General features: G+C 39.1%; 1 pseudogene; it reads right to left on the bottom strand.

Moving 5' to 3' along the window:
* Positions 1 to 4,927: 4,927 nt before the first annotated feature.
* On the bottom strand, positions 4,928 to 5,822 carry LOC105518222 (annotated as a pseudogene).
* Positions 5,823 to 7,708: the final 1,886 nt, after the last annotated feature.

The raw sequence follows: 7,708 nt of genomic DNA, 5'->3' as shown, positions 1-7,708 counted from the left end.
CATGCCTATAGTCTCAGGTACTCGGGAGGTTGAGGCGGGAGAATTGCTTGAACCGGGGAGGCAGAAGTTGCAGTGAGCCGAGATCACGCTGTTACATTCCAACCCAGGTGACAGAGTGAGACTCTGTCTCAAAAATAAAAATAAAATAAAAATTAAGAAAAGATAGTTCAAAGATAGTGGTCAGTAGATGGGAGATCTGGTGGGGTCACAAGATTATATTAATTTATGTATTAGAAAGGATGAGCTGGAAATATGGTATTCGAAAAGAGTTGCATGAAATTGAGATTATTGAGTGGGTGCATTAGAGTGTGCTGATTTAGGATTACATTTAACTCTTTGCTTTTCACAGCAACACCATGATCTAGATGGTGTAAGCATCATTAATCTTGTTTCATAGATGAGAAAACTGAAGCTCAGAGAGGTTGGGCAGTTTTCCCAAGGTCACAAAGCTGTTGATAAGTTAGCTATTTAGGACTCAGACCCCATTACTCTGATTCTCGGTACTCACTCCTCTACCATTCTGTATCAGTTTTCTGAAAGTTAGTAACTTATTTCCCTATCTTTGCACCTAGATTGCAATCTCAAGTCAAAACTTTTGACAAATATACATTACCAAAATTATTTTCCTCTTCAGAAATCTTCAGACTCTTAATCTTAGGGCAGTGTTGGAGGGGTTTACTGCCTCTATTTTTACCTAGCTGATCTTATTGAAAACACACATGTATTAGAGGCTTAAATATGACCGTTTTGTTTAGACTGCCTTTCATAATGGGGCTTAAGGTGGGTGGAGGATGGAACAAGGAGGAATGTACTGTTCTTTCAGCAGCATGCCTGGACAGACAGCTGTACTGTCAGAATGTGTCCAAATCCATGTGCATTCTTTTTGGTGGCAGTTTGCACCATTGCAAGTCTCAAGGATAGTTGGTTATTGGATGTTGTCCATTTGGGACATGATTCTCTTCTCTCCCCCAATTAAATAATTATCACACTTTTTGCATTTTTGCACATTTAGCTTTGTGGTAGGGTGTGGACTTGGAAGAATTCTTTAAATGTGAAGGAAGAATGGGGGAATTATTATTAAATATACTCTGAACTGATCTTTATCATTTAAAATGACAGAATAGAAAAATGTTTCACCTAAATTTCAGATAGTTTTTTTCTTTTAAAAAATTATTTTAAATTGTGATAAAATACACACAACATAAAATTTACTTTGTTATCAGATGTTTTAATATCCTCTAGTATTATTTTGTTGGTATAATATTCTGTTTAAAGTATGAATAGTTCCCTGGAGGTGACCCTTATGCACCTTGACCACAGGAACTCTCTTTCTTCTCTGTTATTTTCTGTTTCCTACCTACTACTGGTACTGGACCTTTTTATTCCACTAGTGAAGTCTGATGATAGAACATGGGGGTAGAGAGGTGGTAGGCCTTAGCAGCAGAGTCTCGTGCAGTATCTGTGAAACATGGGTCATATCAGCTCCCTCCTCTCCTCTGGAGCCTTTATGGTAGCTCCTCAGAGGGAACATATAAGAAAGCCTGAGTCAGGGAGTATACAACTCTGATCTTTTTGCTTCCTTGCTTACTAGCTTTTATTGATTTCTTACCATCTTTAGAGCGAGGTCCAAACTCCTTAACAGAGCATCCAAGGCTTTCATAATTTGGTGCATTCCCAATCTCATACATGCTCCTGAGGCTGTAGCCATGCTAAAGTACAGGTGGGTGGGCCTGTAAATATGGCCTGCCTCTGGCATACAGTAGGTGGTCCAGAAGTATTCCCTCCCCCCGCCTTTTCTTTTTTTGAGACAGGGTCTCACTCTGTCACCCAGGCTGGAGTGTGGTATCCAGGCTGGAGTGCATGGCTCACTGCAGCCTCAATCTCCACCTCCCTAGGCTCAAGTGATCCTCCCACCTCAGCCTCCCAGGAAGCTGGGACTACAGGCATGTGCCACCACACCTGGCTAATTTTTATTTTTATTTTTTGTATTTTTAGGAGAGACAGGGTTTCACCATGTTGTGCAGGCTGGTCTTGAACCCCTGACCTCAAGCCATCCTCCTGCTTTGGCCTCCCAAAGTCCTGGGATTACAAGCATAAGCCACTATGTCCAGCCAAGAAATATTTCTTGAATGAATGAATATAGTATTTATATATATCACAGTTGTACTATTTTACATGCTAACCTGCTTTTATTCAATGGCTAATTCTTGAGTTTCCTTTAAGACTCAGGCCAAGAATCCTCTTTCAAGAGGCCTTCTCTGCTTTTGTCTATACTAGTAGACACTCTTGCTATATGATACCAGAAACATTCAGGCCGTATCTCTGTATTATAATAGCTGATTTACTTTTTTGTTTTTACCATATCAGTATGTGAGGTTCTTGAGGGCCAGGGACCATGTCTTTCTTATCTTAGTACCCCCTAACTCTGGCCTGTTTTTCCTAGGTACTTTCTATTACAAAAAAATAGATAGATAAGATAGCTGTTGCTCTTGGTTCCTAATATTTACATTATATAATGTTATATATTGAATATCCCTGGCTTTTAAATTTTATTTTCTTGCCTTTTCAAGGTCCAAATTGCTTAGACACTTGACTTGTGAAATAATCAGTATTCCAATGAGTATAAATCGTGATAATCATAATTAGTATAATGTGATTGCCATTTATGAGATTGGGACGTTGGGTAGGAAGCTTAGAATTGCAGAGTTAATCCTCATGTGGAGGAATTATCTGAGCACTTTAAATAATTGGACAACATTATATAAGCCTTACTCTTCTAGGTCTGAGTTTTGCACATTTTAAACTGGTGACTCATTAAATTGTATTCCTACTTAGGATGTAACTATGGTTAATGTAGTCGTGTTTCCTAATTTCCACTGTTTTATCAATGCTCCTTTTCTTTTATACTCTGACGTCAAAAGTTATGTAATCTGGGTATTCCTCAGATTTAGTGACTTAGTCAGTGGGTATTAACATTATTTGTTCCTATAAGAAGGCTTTATTTTAGATGTTCTTCTTTTTCTTTAGACAGAGTCTTGCTCTGTTTTCCAGGCTGGAGTGCAGTGGTGCGATCTCGCCTCACTGTAACCTATGCCTCCCAGGTTCAAGCGATTCTCCTGCCTCAGCCTCCTGAGTAGCTGGAATTATAGACATGCCCCACCATACCCAGCTAATTTTTTTGTATTTTTAGTAGAAACAGGGTTTCATCATGTTGTCCGGGCTGGTCTCGAACTCCTGGCCTTAAGTGATCTCCCCACCTGAGCCTCTCAAAGTACTGGGATTACAGGTGTGAGCCACTGCACCTGGCCCATTGCTAATTTTCTCTACTCTCAATTTCTATTAATTTGGTTTGCTTGTCTAAGCTTCCTAAAATAGGACTTACAAAAGTAGCTATTAAATATTTCAAGTTAATGGTTTAGAAGGTAATTTTTTAAATTAAAAAAATAGTATTACAGAAGTAACTTTATCCAGGGAAAGCATTGTATATTCTTATTATTAAATTCTCATTATATCTCTTCATGAGTTTTTATTATCGCTAATAAAATAACGTATGTACAGCTACCTCTTTTAGTCAAAAACAATATAATGCTACCTTTAACTCAAGCTTATGTACTTTTAATTTCTATTTAAAATAAGAAAACGTAATATGACATACCTCACTTTGGGTCATGGAATTGTAAGATGTTTGAGCTGAAAAAAATTTTTTCCATTGTGAACACATTTAGTTTTATAACAAAGCAACTTATACAAAGCAACTTGTACACTTTTAACTTTTAAAACTGAGCATCATCTTTCCTTTCCAGTGAAACAAGAAGAAAAATTTAAAAAATAAACAGGATGAAAATTACAATAGAGAATGTCAATTCCAAGTAAGATACTACATGTTTTGCCGATTCTTCCATTGAGTGGCAGGGCTCAAGTCATCATTAGTAGAGAATTTATTTTAAAAGTATTACCTTAAACTGCAAGGATGTGTGTCAGACATCTCAATTTAACGTGCCAAAAGAGAAGCCATGTTGTCAAAATGCCCGCTTAACCCACCCAACCATCTCAAATCCACCCTTTGCTGACCTTCTCTAACCCCATTTTTTAGTTTTCTTTCCCCTTTTATTTATTTATTTATTTATTTATTTATTTATTTATTTATTTATTTATTTATGAATGAGACGGAGTCTTACTCTGTCGCCCAGGCTGGAGTGCAGTGGCTGGATCTTAGCTCACTGCAAGCTCCGCCTCCCAGGTTCACGCCATTATCCTGCCTCAACCTCCCGAGTAGCTGGGACTACAGGCACCCGCCACCTCGCCTGGCTAGTTTTCTGTATTTTTTAGTAGAGACGGGGTTTCACCGTGTTAGCCAAGATGTTCTCGATCTCCTGACCTCGTGATCCGCCCGTCTCGGCCTCCCAAAGTGCTGGGATTACAGGCTTGAGCCACCGCGCCCGGCCTCTTTCCCCTTTTAAATAAGAGAAAGTAGACAGATGCATATTGGTAAATGCTAACTGTCCATATTCACATAGAGACACAGTGTACTCTCTGAGTCCAGTATACAGAGAAAAGAGGAAAGGAACTAGAATTCTGTGCACTACCACACAGGGGCCTAGCACCATCCAGGTTCCAGAAGAGTGAAGGGAGCAGGTTTTTCTTTTTTCCAACAGAGCTTGGTGGTGGTGATTCCATACAGTTTTTGTTCAGACAGGAAGGGATAAAAATTAATTTGGAACAGAAAGGGGTAGAGACTCTTACCTCTTATCCCATAATATTCTGCTCAAGGTATTTACCCCCCAAATAAGTTGAGAACCATGGTGTAGAGAAAAGAGACCCTAAGAGCAGGGCAAGTGAGCCCCAAGAGGGGAACAAAAAGACTGCAACTTGCTCTCAGGGACTGGAGAAAATTTTAAAAAGGAAGATTGAATCCATCAGTGTTCTATTAGTCATCTTCTCCTTCATCCTACTCTCTTTCCTCCCCTTCATCATCATCTTCATCTTCTTCCTCATCCCCTTCTTCAGTATCTTCTAATCCTTCTTCCTCCTCCTCTTCCTCCTCCTCCTCTTCCTCCTCCTCTTCCTCCTCTTCCTCTTCTCCTTCTCCTCTCCTCCTCCTCGTTCATCATCCATGTCGGGAACCAAGTAGTACTGTAATGGGATGGGACAAATGTCATCTTTGATGACCTTTCCTAACTCATCAGCACCCGCATCAGAATGGTCAGTAAACCAGGTAAAGAAGCTCTCTGGTGCCTCATGCTGCCTGTTCCTGCTGGCTTTATTCTGTGTTTGACTTGAATGTTTCATCACATCCTTTCCAGATTCCATTTGATTTCAGTGGACTTTGAAGATGGAATACCACTCTCATTCAGATGAAGTTCTTTGAAGAGAACTTTATTTTCAAAGGAAGGATTTTCATCAAACTAAAAGTCTATTCTGTAACCTGACTTAGTATCTTCAAATTCTGTCACTTCAGCTTTGGTCAGATAATGCAGTCCCTCTTCGTCCTTCTCCCTAAGCAGCACAGACACTTGAGGATGGTTGACAAACGTTGTAACCCCAAAACTTGGAATTTTGGCGATAAATTCTCACCTCTTCTGAAAAAAATGGTTGACAGAGTTTATTTTCTGTTCTGCTTTCAAAATCGCCTCCCTCAGTTCATTAAGCCTGTTTATTTCATTTTGTACTTCATCAATATGTTCAGTTGCTTCCTGCTGTTCTTTTTCTCTCTTCTTCGGCAAGTCTAGAGAGGCTGATGATGTCTCTTCCAGTCTCAGAACAGGAGATGGTTTTGGTTTCTTCTTTTGAGGCGGGAGTGGAGACTGGCATATAGGGGCCATGCTGCTAGGAAAGTTCGGGAATCAGACCACAAGTTTCCTTGCTTGTCAGGAAGAAGCTCAGAAAACTCTGAAATAATTTTAGAGTGATCTTTTCCCCTGCTCCCTAATTTTACAGATGAAGAAATGGGAACACAGTAAAATTCCCATATCTAGTTATGGCAGAGAAAAGACCAGAACTTTGGTCTTCTGGCTTCTGGTTTAGTGCTCTACAACGTTTTAACTTACGTTTGTATTATAATTTTTTTTTTATCATTTCAGTTTTACATGAACAAAGACAGGAATTATCTTTTTTTGTTAGATTGTTGCTTTGTGATTAATTGACCTGAGGTGAGTGCTTTATGCATACATAGAAAGATGCACTCTTCTTGTTGAGAAGGTTAACAGCCTTGTGACTGTCTTCCTTTAAGTGAAAATCAACCTGTACTTTCTAGGGATACATATTTATTTAAACTTTCTAATGTTTTTGTGGTTGTTATAAATTTAAGTGGTACAAGTACAGTTTTGTTACGTCGTGGTGAAGTCTGGGCTTTTAGTGGGACCATCACCTGAATAGAATAAGTCATATGCATTAAGTAATTTCTCGTCCCTCACCTCCCGCCCCACCCTCTGAGTCTCCAGTGTCCTATTCTACACTTTATGTCCATGTGTACACATTATTTAGCTTCCACTTGTGAGAACATGCAGTTCTCTATTTGGGAGGCTGAGTAGGAGATCATTTGAGCCCAGGAAATCGAGGCTGCAGTTAGCCGTGATCTTGCCACTGCACTCTGGCCTGGGTGACAGAATGAGATACTGTCTCAAAAAAAAAAAAAAACTTAGTTATTTGTTAAATCAAGAGCCCCAGTGATTCTTACCAGCAATACTATGACAGTCCGCTTCCAGTTTTCTGTACCCCAAAAAAAAAAAAAAAATGCTGATATCCTAAAATATTCCTAATATCCTAAAATATTCTATAAATCAGATATCCTACAAAGCCAAACTGGTCCTTCTTGTTAAAATTAATGTCTATAAGCTGTTAACCAAAAAAGTTTCTGCTAACATTGCATACTTAACTCTCCTAAATAAATTTAAATATGCAAAATGTTAAATCAAAATAATAAAACACAACCATAAAGCTGGCAATTAAGATTAAAAGGTTTATGAGTGTCTATCAAAGGATAAACAGATAAAGAAAATGTGGTATCTATATACAGTGGAATACTGTTCAGCTATAAAAATGAATGAAATCATGTCTGTTTTGGCAACATGGATGGAACTGGAAGCCATTATCTTAAGTGAAACAGCTCAGAAACAGAACGTCAAATACCCTGGAAGATCTTCTCTGATTACTTTAATTTTCTAAGCCAACTTTAATTTTCTAAGCCAGGTCATTGGCTTAGTAAGAAAGGAAGCTATTAGGAGTTTGAAAAGAGAGGAGAGCATATAGTTGTTTAGAAAAGTGGGAAAGCAAATGGACTAGAGAAATATAGTATGATCACCAGGCAGTGTTAAGGGCTCATTTGAGGCTAAAGGTTCTGAGTTAAAAGTGAGGCCAGTCAGCTTGGTTTTGTGCTTTTTTTCTCCAGCCACCTTCACTTTAGGAGTAGGAGAATAGTTGAATTTACCCGGCTTGTGGTTCTGCAAAGTGAGTATGTCCAAGTGATAGAGGAGCGAGTGATTATAATGATGGGCCATGGAACTTAAGCTGGTAAGGAGAGGAGAGGACTTCACAGGGTGAGGAACAGTGAAAAGAGAGTTTGAAGATAGGCCAGGTGCAGTGGCTCACGCCTGTAATCACAGGACTTTGGGAGGCCGAGGCAGGAGGATCACAAGGTCAGGAGATCAAGACCATCCTGGTCAACATTGTGAAACCTCATCTCTACTAAAAATACAAAAAAAAAAAAAAA

Source organism: Colobus angolensis, unplaced genomic scaffold, assembly GCF_000951035.1.
Source record: "Colobus angolensis palliatus isolate OR3802 unplaced genomic scaffold, Cang.pa_1.0 Scaffold315, whole genome shotgun sequence".
Taxonomy (NCBI): Eukaryota; Metazoa; Chordata; class Mammalia; order Primates; family Cercopithecidae; genus Colobus; species Colobus angolensis.
Note: the sequence above shows the minus strand (reverse complement) of the source record. Positions and strands in the feature narration are given on the sequence as shown.